The following is an 18,135-nucleotide window of genomic DNA, read 5'->3' on the forward strand; positions in this document are numbered from 1 at the left end:
TTCTTATAATTGTGTATAGTGACGACAGTCCATTGTGATTCTTAGATTGTATGAGATATCAACGGCTTACCCGATGGTCTCATGACTTACAGCCTTATAGTAGAATGATTACCATAGCTGAGGTAAATGTATAATTGAAGAAGCTTTATTGAAAATGTGAAAGAAAGCAACAATATTGTTTCGTTGAAGGATGTCAGTGAAATGTTTCGTTGATAGTTTCGCAAAATTTTATTATATTCCTTTATAAACCTTATATTTAGAGGTGAGGTGTCACGGTGAGATATAATTAGTGAGAGTAACTGGCCAAATCATCACTTAGGATTACACTGGTTTTTGAACACAGATGCCAGACACGAAGAGTGAGTTGAGCTCCTGTGTGTCTACAGTGGTAGCCCCTTGTACCCCAACATTTAATTTTGTTTCATTATGTATTCTTATTATTGGTTGTTGTTATCATAACGACATTCAACTTCGCAGTTCTTCTTCTCTCCGGTCATGATTTGGATAACATCACTGAAATTGTTATTTGTTTTAATCGTTTGCTTTTGATTAGTAAAATATATTTGTGTTTTGTTTGTCTGAACATTGTTGTTTCTTCTTTATAGATTGTTGTGAGGATATTCATCCTTGTCCCAGCCTTGGTTTTACTATGGATTATATATACTCTACATACAAGTTTGATTGTAAAAATAAAATAATACAATTGCATGTTTTGTTGTTGTAATAAAGTGTCTTACATTTTGAAACTGTCGTTGTCAATCACTCACGTTTTTGTCTTGGTTGTTTTTTTGTAATGTTTTTGCTTAAAATGAAATATAATATGTTCTTCCGTAGGATGAATATTGTTAAGTAAACAATAGTGATGGTTAATGCCAGGACGTCCAGCATGAGGAACTGCACCCAGGACAGCTGTGCTCCTGGGGACCTCAGTTGGGGCGCTCCTGGGTGGCAGATAACGTACTCGGTCCAGAAAACTGCTCGGTCCCTCGGCGACTGTAGCTGATCCCTCAACGTTGCCGACACCCCCTGTATCATCTCCTTGTACCTGATCAGTGTTAATAGTTGTCAGATATAACAAAATCACAGGCCTCTTATATCTACACTATTTACTATGCTGCACTGATTCCCTAATTTGATTTCTGGTTTTGCAAATTTAAAGGGGTAGCTCTCATTATTTTCCTATATTTATGATTCTCGAGCAAGTAAGGAAAAACATTTTATTGACCTGATTAATGTAACACCTTTCGTTAGTACTAATATTATGTCCTAAGCTCTCTTAATAAACATGTCGAAGCCAGGAGATGAAATGTTTAAATACATAATAGACTATATATATATATATATATATATATATATATATATATATATATATATATATATACATATATATATATATATATATATATATATATATATATATATATATATATATATATATATATATATATATATATATATATTGTAGGTACGGAAAGTATACACTGTACAGTGATAGTCACTGTTGTCATATTTGGATTGTGTGCCGACTCTTCTATGATTAAATACATAGATGCTACTGAATATGTTCAGAAAGTTGTCAGTATTGATAGATGGACGTCATACTTCTGTTTATCGAAAGAAGTTTACAAAAATACATCATTATTATATCCGACATTTGCAATCTGAAACTAACCGAGGGTTATTGAGGATTTCTTGGAGGCTCTGGACTATACGATCCACCGTGAGTTCTTTCCATTTTAAATATAAACCAAGTCCTTTGTTAGCAAAATTCAGAGCATTCCTGGGCTGATCACCATGGATGGGCAATATTAGCATAGGTGTGGCGTGGTAAACGGCCTCCTGGCTGCCCAGAAGTCCTCCATGACTCACCACCTTCACTTGGGGATGACCTTGGGAAAAGGGTTGTCTGTACATTAAACAGTCTTCTAAAACGCTGCTTCTTGGAATTCAAGAAATGGACATTAGTGGTGTGCAGACTTACTTAATATATCCTGTTGAGGCATCCAGGATCGTGTGAGGACATTGTCCGACAGACCTGGAAGATCGTTTTCATACTTCCAGATTACACGTTAGTCCAGCTTCTTGAAGGCCTGGATGAAGAGGTCGCGATACTTCTTAGGCATTGTGGTGCCCTTCGTCATGGAGCCTAAGCTAAAGTAAATAACACCGACCTCTCCTGCTCCTTCAATCCTTGAAGTCAAATCCTGCAAAAAAGGCGAGACTATGAAAATTCTATTAGGTTAATATATTGTTATATACAGCTTCGTGGTGTCATTATTGTGGCTACAGAGAAGATATAAGAGTACAATAACATGTCTGTTAGAATGTACGATGGCCAGCTACCAAACACCTCACACAGTATTCCGGGTTAAAATGTGAGTAGTACACTGCGAGCAGTGCCAAAACACCATAATTAAATGTTCAGTTCGTAGCCCCTCTTGTTTGCTTTCAATTCCCAATTATTGACTGGATCGCTGACGCTTCTTTTACATTATTAATTTTCTAGTAGTCTATTAGTTTCATACCACATGTTAAATTTCTGTTGCTTGTTCTTACACCTCCACACACAGGTACACTCTCTGACTTTGTTCACACATACATTGTTCTGGTGCCGTACCATGTTAGTGTTGCTCCTCGTATTACAGTTTGTCTTCGATTTTACAGCTTGTTGGAATTGTTTTAATTTATTTTTCAGCTTTTATCTTCAATTTTTATCTTATTTCAAATTCTCGACCATCCTGAGAAAAGAAAATCAGCAACATATTTTTTTTTTACCTCATCACTTCTCGTTAAAACTTCCATTTTTCTCTCTTCCATGAAACTTACTATATATACTTGTACAGTACCCAGAGCATGCGAGTCGGTACAGTGCGATTGATTTATCGTAATTCGTACCAAAGGAAAAAGACTGCACCGTAATTTCGTACAGTACCTCAGATATACCTTCGTAACGTAATTTCGTATCCCCCAAACAAAATGTAGCCCAATTTAAGGTGTAACAAAACAAGATTAATTATATTATTATCTTTAGTATTTTATTCGTAAAATAATAATATTTAATATTCTCACATATTAATACTAAATTACACATTTTGCTGAATTTTTTGTCCCTAGCCCACACACACTCTCACCATGACCGGTTACGAAGACTCCAAGGTGTCTCGGATAGCCCTGTCATGCAGACCTGTCCCAAGAAATTAAACCTAGTCCTCAAGAAGTTCTTTGAAACTGAAAGGATCGTAGGGATTACCAAGGTGGAACGACTGAAGCTGCATGGAGACATCAAGATCACCTTCGCCGAATATGGTCAGCCCCGACAACTCGAGGAGATCTCCGACATCAACGGCATCCAAGTATATACGATAGCCTACATGTGGGGCAACTTGAAGTTGGGAGTAATCTCCTTTTTTCTTTTTTTTTTCTTTTTTACGGGAATTAGCCCACCCGGGCACAGGTCAAACAACCCACAACGGGGCCTGGGGGGCGAAAAAAAGAAAGGAAACGAAAGAAATTGAAAATAGAGAACAAAAAGGTTATATTGGGGTCCAACGAATTACCCAAAAGTACCCAAATGTACCCAAAAGTACCCAAAAGTATATTAAATCAGGGTAAAATCTTAATGAATATCTGTTATTGTCACGTGCCTGAGCGCTCGGGAACTCTCATAGCGTGAGGCATATGTTCACCCCTACATTTCACACAAGCTATTAACTTGTTAATTGTACTTATTATATTATTATTGTTCTTAGTTACTTAGGTTAATTGTATATTTATGTATGTTATTAATATGCATCATTGTCTTACTCTGTTAAGTCAAATCAAGAGTAGTATTAATTAATTATATAAAATATCCAGCAAATGTCCTGGATCACGTGATATGAGACGCTCTCCTCCACAGCGTGGGCATGCTTCCCCAGTAGCGAAAAACCGTGGCATATGGTAGACGTGTCCATTCGTTCTCTAGCCTTGACCCTTGTCTAGTGCCTTGTCCAGTCTTCTGCAATGCCCTAGGGGTATCAGGTATTAGTGACACGTTTAGTTAGGTCTAGGAAGGGATCCTGGTGGTAAGGAATCTCCTGTTTGGTAGGAAATAACTATTTTGTAGGGATTGTTGTATGTATATATTTTGTATGTCTGTGTAATATAGTTATGTTAAGTAATATTCGTTTGGTCTAACTCCTTACGGTATATTTTCACCCTTCCGGCATCACTCTTATTTTAATATATAATCACTTAATCCCTTAAATTCTTGTTTGCTAGTCATTACTCCCTTTAGAACATAAATTGAATAAATTAATTATCTTCCCTTTTGTGACTTACTTACTTCAATTTGTTCATACTTATTCAAGTACATTAATTGAGTAGGGTTTTTGTGGGGATAATTATTGCCGTGTTCCCTATTTGTTCCTTTATTTGTTAATAACTTGGGGTAGGTTTCACTCCCCAGGTATAAAGGGTAGTGGGATCGCGACAGTTATACATACACAAAACATGTCTAATAATATTTTTAGTGTAATTTTGTAAAAATAATTTGTAAGATGAAATAATAAACAGCGAAAAACTTTCAGTATTGGCGAACGCAAAATTCCAAAGAGTTCGTGAACAAGGGCGATAACTCAGATCCATCGTGATGCACTTCGCTAAACTAACCCAACCTAACCTAACCTAACGAAAAGTAAATCCTACGGCTATGTTAAATACCCCAAAGTAACAGAAACATCGGTAATTATATCTCCATTTTGGATAGGTGACTCTTTGGAATTTAGCGTTTTCGCTGTTTATTATTTCATTATTTTGACTACATTTCAATGAAAACATTATTAATCAGGTTTTATTGATGTAAAACATATATTCGTTAAGATTTTACCCTGATTTAATATACTTTTGGGTACTTTTGGGTAATTCTTTGGACCGGTTATAATTTCAATTTTCAATTTCAATTGTTTATTCCTTGATAGAGGAAGCGGGATCCTAGTGCTGTCACTAGGTACCCCTGTACAATGACACCAAAAGCATCTGGCAAGTGTGACAAGTATATACAGTATAAATATTTTAAAGGGACTTACTAAAGCCTAAGGAAGGAAGGATATTCCTTTAACACATAATCAATATTATTTACAAAATATTTGGCCAGTATGGGGAGGATCATCGTGTCTCCGTCAGGGGGTCGTGGAGTGGTGGTCCAGCAGGCGTCACGGAAGCGTTGTGTGTGGGGACATCTTAGGAGGTAGTGGATAAGGGCCAGACTGGTTATATTGTGCTAATCTACACCACGAAGATGCCGGAAAACCATCTTTTTAAAGTGAGACAGATTGCATAAGTATGGAACACAGAAGAAGACAGAGCATTCCACAGTTTGGCTGTGTGAGGAAAGGAGGTACTATAACGGGTTATTCTCATGTGACCGACATCCACAGAGAAACGGTGGGCACCGCGGGCAAGACGTGTGTTACGAGCCCAGAGAGAGACAGTGTGAAGCAACATTGCGGCAAAGAGAAAGGGAAGAGAGATTGTTGACTAAAGGAGGAGAGTTAATAAGACGAAATGCCTTTGATTCTACCCTATCTAATAGTTGGACAGAAGAGCCACCCCAGATATGAGAGCAGTACTCCAAGTTAGGACGAATGAATCCCTTACTGTATATACTTGGAGCAACTGCTCAGGAGTGAAGTAGCTGCGGCATCTGTACAGCATTCCCAACTTTCGGGAGGCAGCTTTAGCTATACTAAGGATGTGTGATTTCCAGGACATATTGGGGGAAATGGTGAGGCCTAACATAATTATTTCAGAATTTGGCAGGATGATAGCGTCCTGAAATGTAATTGGTGGGTGATCGTCTAATTTAGAAAGTGTAATTGGTAAATATTGAGTTTTATTACTATTGAACTTAACCAAGTTTGTACCTCCCCATTCGAGTGTAGGACAAAAGCCCCCTCGGAAAAAAGTCCCCCAGGAGAAATAATAAGAATTTTTAAAATAATTATTGATGTTTTTTACAGTTTATGAATACTTCTCTAACCTAACCTTCGGGAATTCTGTTATAGTTATAAAGAAGTATACAAGGAATGTTTATTAATTCTGCATTGATGTATGTTTTGTCTACTGGGGTAATTACTCCCCTGACATTCAGTGACCTCATTGGGCCCTAGGGTCACCTCAGTAAATACAGAATGAACATGAAGGTAAAATATGTCGTCTTTTATCTTTTCTATTTATTTAATAATGTTCTATATCAAAATTGAAAGAGTTATAATATTCTATTTATTTAAATTGTAATAATTTCATATTTAAATCTATATATTTTTAATATTTGTAATGACTCTCTCTTTAACATAAAAACAGGGGGCTTCTGTCCTATTTTGCACTTTTGCTGAGGAACTTTTGTCCAAGGGGCTTTTGTCCTAGGGGCTTTTGTTTTCGGGGGCTTTTGTCCTAGGGGGGGGGGGGTTGTCCTGGCCCCTCCCCATTCAGAGGTGCTGCACAGATCCGCATTGATAGAAGTAATGATGTCAGTTTAGAAACAGATCTAGTTTGAGAGTTAGGAGGAAGGGGAAAATGGACTCAAAAGAGCTGGACCAACTACTTGAGGAACATCTCAGCTGTGTCAAGAAGCTATCCGACACCACTGTCTTCGTCGGACACCACGAAACCCTACCCAAAGAGGCTCAACTGCCGTAGATAACTGTGCCAGTCAAGCCCTACTGCAGACCCAAACGCTGCTACAAATGCCAGCACTACGGTCACACTGTCAACAAGTGTGAGGCGCAGGAGGACATATGCTCCCTGTGCGGTACCCCCGGACACCGCTACACCGCCTGCCCCAATACAGAGAAAAAATGCGCTGCCTGTGGCGGCCCACACTCCTCTGCCGACAGGACCTGCCCTAAATGGAAGGAGGAATGCGGGATAGCCAAGGTTCGACTCGACAAGAAACTGAGTTACAAGGAGGCCCTCCTTGCTGCACACGCCCAAGTCAAGAAACGAAGACCCAAGAAAAGACACACGTTACCAAGAAACAAGAACACCACGAGACCCCAGGGGCAGAACACCTCATCAAGATCACCCCCTCCGACTTCCTCCACATCTACGAGCAACTAGGCCACGATGAAGAACAGGACTTAGACTCTAGCGAATGGACAATCCAAGAGCGCAAGAAGAGGAGGAAAAGAAGATCATTGTACTGCGCATATCATTGTCATCCCTAATAACTCCTTTAATTCATTTTATGCTACATAACATTCAAAGCCACCACGCTTGTAGAATCTCAGAAAACGGGAAACATTGATGAAGAATAACTCACCTACTGAATGTTACTGAATTATTTGATGAATTGTACCCAGGTACGGGTATATAATAGGGTGTGTCAATTTAGGGGGTGAACTGGCTAAATTGAAAATCGAGTAATTTGGTAGCAATTTATTGTAGTCTTTAAGCATGCAAAACAATATTCTGGCATAAATTTTTTTTTATAATAAGTCCTACCTACATCAAATGGATTTTTAAATGTACATATTTGTGAATTTATAACATAACCAGCGTTTGCACACATGTTACTGTTTCAAGTTTCAAATTATTATATTTTATTATCCGTAGTCTATTTGAAAGTAACCAATGCCTTCATACTCTCTTTGCTTTGGTTTCTTGTCATCAGTAGTCTGCTTGCTATTTGTGCTTTGATGTAACCTTCTCGCCTCTCGTGGCTGTAAACATGGCCCGCTGCTTCTGTGACCATTTTCACACATCTCTCCACACTTTGAGTGTGGGAAGGCCACTTCGGCACCTGCATTGGAGTCTCTTTAAGGTTTCTCAATTCTTGGCTAGTTAGACTTGTTGTCAATGGTGGCTCTAAGACTTCCAAACTCAAGTCAACCAATTCTGACAATTTGGTGGCATTGACGTTTATTGGGGGAACTTTTCTTGAATGAAACGAACAGTCTCCCAACTGGTCGTCATCTATTAGCGTTCCTCTAATCTTTAGAATGACTTCTACAGCCTCGGTTCGGAGATTGGTACATTGACTGCAAAGCATTGCTTGCAAAACTGCTTCTGATCGAGCATACCAAGCGGACCTTCTTGCCACAGGTAACACGATGTCCCTCACTACCTTCCTCTGTGTTCTTACTAGCTGCAATTGAAACAAAAGGTGATTGGGCCCATCCACCCACATAGGATTAAGTTTCACACTAAACCACTGGGGAAGATAAACTCCAATAATAAATTCAACAATTAACCTCAAATTCTTCAGCACTTTGCCCTTCAATTCGTGTTTGGAAATCCAAATCCTGCAGAAACGAAGAGCTGTAGTTAACCAACGGCTGTGACTGACAGGTCCAATCTCCAAGAGAGCCAATGACTGAGGCACTTCTCCTGATCTTATTGCTTGGGCAATACGATAAGCATAGGATTGATCTGTGCTGAGATCTTTGATGACTCCTTCAGACAACGCCGGAAGGGGAGGGCCAACTTCGACCTTTGGAAAGGTTGTATTTATTTCTAGTTGTGTTGCTTCATCCAGCATGATGCCAAGGGGACCTGACCACTTGTTGTTGCTCTTTGTAGGACCATCAAGTTCCTGGATGAGATGACGAAGAGGTAGCTCGCCTGTATGTAAATCACATACAATCCAAACAAGTCTTCTTCCTAGTTTTTTCTCTAAATGCGTCATTACACCCCCCTGCCATCCGGTGTTCACTGCAGTTGAATCTCCACCAACAGCCTGCAGTGAACTGCCAAGTCCTCTCTCCTGAACCCAACATAAAATATGATCAGCAATGACCTCTGCATGTTTCTTCCCTTCTACTTCAGTTTCGGGAGCAAAGTGAAACAAAAACCGACCACCAGGCTCAGAACAGACAGAGTAGTGTTCTTCTTTGATGAGACCTGGAAACTTTCTGTTCACTCCCTCTACTTCTAGCAAAACTTTTGTGTCATCTATTCTTCCATCAAACAAAAGACAGGAGAGCCCTCCCTCGCTTAAATCTTTTTCATGCTGATCAGATATTTCCTTCATTATTTTTTCTTGTGCTCTTCTAATTTTATTATGATCTATCACCAAAGATACATCCTCTCGGCTGATGAGGCCTGCATCTATCCAAGCGGCAGTTGCAATTTCTGCAGCCTCACGAAGTCCAGCATGGTGGCGAATACTAGCTAAAGCAATGTTTGAAATATTTCTTGTGTTGTATTTCATTTTCTTTGGTAAAGGTTCAGATGGCTCTTTGGAACTATCATCTGATGTTGCTTCCTGTTCATCAGAAGAACTATCAAAGAAGTGATAAACATCTTGACACAGCTCTTCCTCTCTTTGGATGGCTTCTTCACTCTTCATTTTCTTCTTTTGTTCCCTCTCTCGGATTTGTTCTCTCTTCTTGGCATTAGCAATCTGCTTCTTTGTTTCTGAATAATCTATTGAACCCATTTGCATACTTCCTTGGCCTTCTGCCTTTGTCCTCTGTGCCTTTATAAATTCAAGCTCTAAAACAGGGATCTTCTTTTCACGAGGACAACCACAATCAATGTGGGAATTATTTTCTCTCTTACCTGAGTGAGAACAGTTGGATTCAGAACATAATTGTATGGAGCACTTGCAGGTCAAAATGTCAAACAGAGTATCAAGTGTGTGCAGAAATTCATTTTTCCTGGCCAAGTTTCCTTTACCAAGTGATGTTTCAACTGCTTTGTGCCATAATTTCGTTAGTTTTAGCTCAATAGTTCGACACTGATTAATCACAGGTGGTTTGAATAGTGCATTAGCTTTTGTCCATTGATGCAGAAGAGGGACTATCATGTCATTTATGAGTTCTTTATCTGTATAGTTCCTTCTGTCCTTTGCATTTTTTTCTCGAAGGAGTAACCCTAATCTTAGCATGTCTCTCACTGTTGGAAGTTCTGATACAGGAAGCTCCTTCCCTTTACCAACTAGCAGGCTCAAGTGGGTTGACAACTGACTTCTTGTCTTCAATTTTGACATCTTCACACTATCTGACAAATAGAAAAATATTTCAATGTTTCATAATTCAATTGTTGTTTCAAAAAATATCAATTTGTTTATCAAAAATGCTGTAACAGAAATAACATAATAATTTCTTAGAACATAATGTTTTATACAATGATATAAGTAACTGCGACAATCAATATGCCCTACTTACAATAATTAAAATGTAGAATTCGTCTGGTAGAGTAGGTGCAAGTGCAATGAGAGCAAACCACCGTCTATGATATCTAGAAGGAGAGTGAGCCGGGCGCCTTATCCTCACGCTTGGTACAAGTCAAAACAAGAATTAAACTGTCCCACACGGAGAGCCTGTTCATGTTCATGTTCTGACATGCATATTGTACACAAGCTATAGAACCATAAAATACTCCATAATCCATATGCTTACATGAGATTAGTTAATATCAAGTGAATAATTCTAATCAAGTCTCATTAATTTGTTGAAATACTGATATTTGAAACTTTAAGGTATAATTGATGTAGGTGAGGGTTATTTCAATTCATTTTTGTTTGCTAATCTCAAGTTTAGACATAAAGAGGCACAATATTTTGACTACCAAATTTGATTTTTAACATGTTGACAAAATTGACACACCCTAGTATATAATATTAACTGTATGGACTCATAGCATTAAGGAGAACTCAAGGTATCTATAAGATGGTTGGGAGAGTCCAACTATAAGGACTGAATGTAGATCGTGTTTGAAGGCCATTCTATGGACGTCTGTGAACTATTAGTGAACATAGCTCCCACTGGTGGGCGATGAAACTATAACAGAACATTGATTTGGAAAAGGGATGAATGTATCAGACCTATGTGAAGTGTTGGAAGTGATCCAGAAACTATATTTCAGAAGAAATATCTTGTATCTCGTTATCTCGTGTGACGTATACCCACGCTAGAACGCCTCGGGCATGCCGCATTGATATTATAACCCAATGAATTTCCCCAGGAACTAGCAAACCAGAATCTTTCTTTAGTGTGTAATTTAGGATTAAGATATACATTTATAAGACATAAGGTCACAATAGATAGGAAAATGGAGATGTGAGAACCATAAGAATTCAAAGTGAAAATTAAAGATTGGAAACTGTAGGCCTAGTTCAGTGAGAGACGCGAGGCACCGCCCTTAGTGATGCCTCGACTTCTCCCAACACAGGTCAGTGCCCTTCATCATGCTTTATTCAGCTCTAAAAAGACTTATCTAGCAGTTTTTACATCTCAAAACCTTGCCTGATGTTATAAAGTGAAATCATAGTGTACTAGTGTGTGGTGATGAAAGCCCCTCAGGCATTATGCTGTGTGATGCCTCGACTTCTCCCAACAGAGGTACCATGCGAGCGTCAGCCATTACCTCCCCTGTGAGGGACGCACCATGTGGGTGGCGTCTGCTCACAGTGGTCATGCACCTCCACTGTGAATCAGTGAATACCCTACATATCACCACCCAGGATAGGAGAAAATCACTGCATACTTGCAAACCAATACTGGTATGATTACCTGGGAAGTATCCCATCTGCTCATCAAGAGAAGTGTAATGAAAATACTAGTTTTTTTCCTGATGAAGACCAACTCTTTTTGTAATGTACCAGGTGATGTTATACTGATATGTTTGGTGTCATTGTAAGAAGGAATGACCAAGGTAAGGAGGTCAATGATTGTTATGAGGAATGAGTATGTTAATGACACGCAATTAATGTAAGACGTATGTTGTTGGGCAGTGTAACTAAAATCATAGTTGTTGTTCTGAGGAAAGCCAACTCTTCTTGTATTTTGACGGGATGCAATAGGTTTTATAAGAAATAAATTAGTTAAGACATGTTATTGTTTCACCCTTCTTTCCCTTATCGATTTGGTCAATGAAAAACCCAACCCAATGCCTAGTTTACTCTGCCCGCTACCTAACGAGCTACGTACTGTCCAGAGGGGGTCTGGTGGCAGCGACTTTAAAATTAAGAATAGAGTTAAGTTATCCCCTTAGAATGTGATCCCAGAATCTGGCAGTATATCATGAACTTCAAGCAAACAAGAAGACCAAGATACTTCCATCAAACAAGAAAACACCACACCCAATCAAGCCGACCAAATACTGAGAAACCATTGCCCAACCTAACACGCACCTGACGTTTGACCGGACGTTCACCTGACTCATGGTCCTGCCCCCTCCTCGCCGCGTCCAGGCAAGTTGTTGCTGCCTCAAACTAACAACCCCACACCACGCAAGCTGTGTTAAGCCACGGCATCTGTCCTCTCTCACTAAAATTCCCTTCCATCCTCTCTCTAAACTTCCACTGAACCTCCTTCCCCCCTGTCACTAGCCTTTTAGACTAGTCCAGAGGGGGCAGGACCATGAGTCATGTGTGTGTCAGGTTGGGCAATGGTTTCTCGGTTCTTGGCCGGCTTGATCGGGTGTGGTGTTTTCTTGGTGTTGTTTGCTTGTCGTGGGGGCCTTGTTAGCTTGAAGTTGACGATCTTCTTTTCATCCTCTTTTTGCTCTTGGACTGTCCATTCGGTAGTGTCTAGGTCCTGTTCTTCTTCGTGTCCTAGTTGCTCGTAGATGTGGAAGTCGGAGGAGGTGATCGTGATGAGGTGTCCTGCCCCTGGGGTCTCGCGGTCTTCTTGTCTCTTGGTAACGTGTGTCTTTTCTTGGGTCTTCTTTTCTTGATTTTTCTTTTCTTCTTGTTTCTTGGTTTCTTGTTTTTTCTTGTCTTGGGCGTGTACTGCAAGGTGGGCCTCCTTGTAACTGTTTCTTGTCGAGTCGAACCTTGGCTATCCTTAATTCCTCCTTCCATTTGGGGCAGGTCCGGCGGGAGAGGAGTGTGGGCCGCCGCAGGCAGCGCACTTTTTCTCGGCGTTGGGACAGGAGGTGTAGCGGTGCCCGGAGGTACCACACAGGGAGCATACATCCTCCTGCGCCTTGCACTTGTTGACGGTGTGTCCGCAGTTCCTGGCATTTGAGGCCAGCCAACATTTCAAGTGAATGGCTTGGTTCGAAATGGTACGAAAAATTTATCGTACTTTCGTACCGTACCGAACTTTGAGGAAAATGTTGAACCGAACTCTTATCACCCTCATAACCGTACCGTACCGTACCGTACTGCATGTGATGAATAGTACTGTACCATTCATAAGGTAATATGCAGTTTACACTTGTATATATCATAATTTTTTCATCCAATTAACCAAATTTAAATGACCGAAAAATACGTTTCTTCTCAATCTCTAATCAGTTTGCAGTATATGATACGTGAAACATAATTTATGCCTGAAAGTGAGACATATATTAAGCATAAGGTGAATCTTTCCAATGACAATTCTCTCCCGTCTTGAACCATATCCCCGCCATTATCGCTTTCAACCCTTACACTTATAATAATTCAGGTTGCTGGTAGAGCCATTTCGCCCTACCTGCGTCTAAAGAAATTCACATAGTAAACTTTAGCCTTTAGTCTATCGTGGTAAAGCCAACTATCACCCAACAATAACAAACGTAGCTAGGTCTGCTTAATTTATGCTCTCCCTTTCTTACCCAATGTGACGCTACTAACAGTTACCAAGAATTTCACTTTTTCTTAAAGTAATTACCTGTGGAAGTGGTTTGCCAGGGCGACAGTGGATGGCGCCAATCTCAACCTGGGAAGGGAGAAGGGGGTAAGGCATAGCCAGACTGAAGTGGGAGTTTATCAGCGTCAGAGTCTGGTTCCTCTGTATCTCCAGAAGAGATAGAATATCTGGGAAGCGTGCCGACACTTGTAGGTTGAGAAAAAGAAGTTTGGGTTAATTTTTTTTTAGACAAGGAGCTGCCATGCACAGGCCAACCGGCCTATTGGTGACTCCTTATGTTCTAAGCATCATCGCTGGCACTGTGCCTTTTTCAAAGTAGAAAGGGTATTCATCTTGTGCAGGAGACGACATTAATTAAGAGCTGTTAGGTGACGCCTTATATTTAGAGTTCTTCCTTTTATTTTTATAAGAGAAGACGTGTATGAAGATGTTCGCATACATTAGTTTCCACAGTTGATGATAGCAAGTGCCATAGTAGCTAGAAGGATTTTCTGAATTGAAATAGAGTAAGAGGTAGGATAGGTCGAGACCGTAGATGGGGTCTACGATATAGTTTTAGGACACAAGTTCCTTATAATTGTTTTTGAGGAGCTGTAGATATTTATTACGATGTTATTGGAGTTGAAGTGTGGCATTAATTATTAGTGTGAAAATCGTCCTACTTATTTTGGGGTTAAGATTAAAGTACACAGAAGGGATGATAATGAATATGTGTGCTGCGATATGGGAAAGAGCACAATGACCAACGCAATAAATGGGATACATGTGAATATTGGATTATTTACAGAATTTCTGGTAATTTACATCTAAAAGGAAAATAGGGAACCTGAGGCAATTCAACATTAATGAACGAGTAATATACAAGTAATCCATACACAATAACCCTGAACTTGAGTTAAATAAAATAAACAAGTTTGTAGAAGTGAATGAATCTAAAAGTGAAGGAAGTTTGAGTTGAAAAGTTTATAATATTCGACTTTTTTTCCAAGACTTTTGATGTATGGAGGGCAACGAGTTATAGCAAAGTTATTGAAAGCATCAACAATAAAATACAGAGCGGTAAGAGAATTGGTTCAAACGAAAACCAAATTGTGTTTTGTTTTGTTTTTCAATGGGACGTATATGGTTGCTTATAACAGTGTCCATAACTTAAACTCATGCTAAGAATGGACGTATGACAAAAAAAAAAGATCTATTGTGTGTCTGTGAGTATTGCTATCACTGGAGGCAAAACTGTGGTTCATGGAAGTAATTGTCTGACATCTCTGGATCAATAAGTTCTAATGGCGTCGTCTGTACGCTGATAAATATCAGTAATTTTAAAATAAATTACCTCTTTTTGAACAACTGGTAATGCTTTCCAATGTCTATAGAGAATAGGATAAGATGTGTACTAAAACGTTGGTAAAGCGCTCGTAAATACTCCAGGGACGAGGGATGCCCACGAATATCGAAGGCACGTAGGCTAGGTTGAGGACGTTTCCAAACATGGCACTTGCGCAGGGTCCATGCCTGGGGTAGAGAATGTGATGTAGGACATCTTGTAGACAAATGGGAGACCTATCTGTTGAGAGATCATATGTTTAGGTTAGTTGTGTTGTGGCTTATGGTGGCAGTGCCCTGACCTTATGGGTCGTTGATACAGTTGCGGAACTGTGTACCTACACCTCCTGTGGTAACCTGTGTCTCCAAACGGCAACGTCGCAGTAGTATTATCATTATTTATGAATGAATGGATATTGGTCGTGTAACGACGGACGTGATTGGTGGATAGGTTTGCTATAGGTCATATATTGTAGGTTGGCCGTTTGGAGACACGGGTTACAGCAGTGGGTGTAGGAACATATTTCTGTAACTATACTGTACCTGGTGGTAGCTGTAGCCCATGACTCACTAGCCAGAAGCAGCAAATGATTTACTGTGGGCATCGACATAATAAATAATTGATTTTCAGTCAGTTTGACCAAGGACAGCTGACAAAGGAATGTGATGCCTGTTAACAGTAGATCCTTATGCCAGCAGCATATAGTGTTCTTAGAGCCAAGCGGTCACCCATCCAAGTACTACCCTAACCCAACGATGCTTAACTGTTCTGATCGCTCGAGAAAAGGTGTTTCCATCGTACTGACAGTCATGTTCATTATTAAACATGCAATGTAGAAGCTTATGTGAATGCAGAGAAGTTAGTACGCAAGACTAAATACCCGGTCAGTTACTGGTTTCAAGCATTTGAAATGAGAGAACCTTACTGTGTGTTTTGTTATAAATTCATAAATTGGTAAATGTGGGTGTTTAATCACTATGATGCTGCAGAAAACTGGTATTATAAAGCGACATCATACCCAAGGTATCTGTTCATATGTAAGGGTCGTGATGATAAAGATTTGGTGAGAATCAACCATTGTGTGGTTAGTGCACCGTAGTCTTAAACAACATAAGGGCAATTCTGATTAACCAGTAAACATATATCACTGTCATGGCGTTTCCTTTTCATAAGATCCTATTTCTGGAGTGAAAAATTTACATTTTTTCTTACTAGAAAGTAAATGTACTGGGCACATATTTTCTAGAATTAGTAATAAAACAGTGTCTTCATAAATATTTTGGTCATATAAAGGAAACATCTATTTGGCTATCTGATGTTCATAAAATTATACTGTATTTACTGAATCATGGTGATAATAAGCGATGTAAAGTATTATTGTTTGAGTTTGAGATTACATATCAGAATTAAATCCAAGCAATATGTACATTTGGTAAAAATAGTATCTGTCCAGAGGGGACCAATGAGTTTCGAAGTGGACACTATTAGTCAAAGGGCTACCAGACCCCCCCCCTCCACCCCCCGTCTATTTAACTGCTGTTCTGATTTTTGGTTAGTTGGTACCTATATCTTCCAAAAACCATCTGATATACACGCGATATCTGGTTGCGGGTACCCGATAATGGGAAGCAAAGATGGCCGCCATGCGTCGTCAGTGAAGTTTAATAAAAATGTAACTTTTGATCCAGTTGGCCTATAAACATCTGTAAGGGATCAATTTCCACTAATTTGGGGATGAGAAATTCACTGGTGACATTACGTTTGCATTTTGTTGTCATCTTCATGCCCAGACACCCAAATTAGTAATAAAGAAAGCTAAAAATTAAACATTTTTAAAACTCAAACAACCATGCTGTTTCACCCTTCACCCATCACAGACATTTCACCTTGTAGGAATTAAAAAAGCAATTAGACATTAAATTTTGTAAAATTAATGCTTTGCTTGCTAAATTAATCATGTTTCATTGCAAATACCCGAGAACAGAAATGAATGATCGCCACTTTGCACCTAAAAGGCTAACATAAGACTCACTAAGGGTTAATTAACCGCTATAAGTCATACTATTGTTGCTAAAATGCACATAAATGCGACATATTCAAAACAGAGTTCAGTAACAAAAAAAAATCCATCGATAAAGTAGAGCAATTTTGGATTTCTGGGCATGATGATGGCATTAAAATGCAAAAGTAATGTCACCAGTGAATTTCTCAATCCGGAATCGAGTATGACGATCATCCAGCTATAAGACAATGATATGAGTTATTTAGGGTGTCACCTTCGTTGGTGAGTTTTAAGTGACTAAAGAGGCCGATACTGGACCGAGAGGCGGCAGCGTCTTTGTGGCGTTGGGGCTTGTCTGTCTCGGTATGCAGTTGGGCAAATTCGAAAGTATTGACACCTTCTTGTGTGGTGCTCCTCCAAGCATTACGGTGTGGAGTAATCGTCTCACAGGTGAGGGGGTCGATTTGGCACTTTTTCAGGTTTTCTTAAGACTATCCTTATACCCTTTCAGTTGCCCGCCAGCTTCACGGATATTATTCGTTAGGAGACTGTAAAGTAGCTGCTTTGCCAGTCTACTATCGTCCATGTAGGTAACATGGCGAGTTAAACGTAGCTGTTCATGGATAATGATAGCCTCGATGCCCCTACAGTTGGTGTCAGCGAGAATACTGGCATTTGTTCCCTAGTCTTCCCAGCGAACTCGGAAGATGGAACGTAGACTACATTGGTGAAGGTTTCCAAGTGCCTGCAGGTGCCTCCTATATGTGACCCATGTCTTGCTGCCATATAGCAGGGTGGGAAGGACCACTGCTCGATATACGCGCAACTTTGTAGATAATTTTAGCTCCCTGCAGCTGAAGACACGGGTACGGAGTCTGCCAAAGGCTTGAGATGCACATCTGATACAATGTTAAATCTCTTCATCGATATCCGCGGTGGTGGACAGGTGGGAGCCGAGATACTGAAAGTGGGTAACATTAGATAGGGGAGTACTGTTAAGCTGGATGGATGGTGGAGGTGTGGCTGAACAAGGGGCAGGTTGAAAGAGAATCTGAGTTATGTACATTCGCCTCAAGGCCGAACTGTGCATACGCATCTGCGTAGGTGTTCAGGATGTCCTGTAGGTCGCGTTCAGTGTGAGCGACAAGGGTGAGGTCGGCTGCATACTGAAGTTCAGTAATTGAAGCTGTCGGCACCTTTGTTCCTGCCTGGAATCGTCTTATGTTGAATAGATCCTTCATCCGGTACTG

The 18,135-nt window shown here is 39.9% G+C and overlaps 1 pseudogene; it reads right to left on the reverse strand.

The window, feature by feature from the left end:
* Nucleotides 1-251: 251 nt before the first annotated feature.
* LOC121862618 overlaps nt 252-18,135 on the reverse strand; it is a 48,834-nt pseudogene continuing 30,950 nt past the window's right edge.

This window comes from Homarus americanus, unplaced genomic scaffold (genome assembly GCF_018991925.1).
Source record: "Homarus americanus isolate GMGI-L3 unplaced genomic scaffold, GMGI_Hamer_2.0 scaffold31037, whole genome shotgun sequence".
NCBI lineage: Eukaryota > Metazoa > Arthropoda > Malacostraca > Decapoda > Nephropidae > Homarus > Homarus americanus.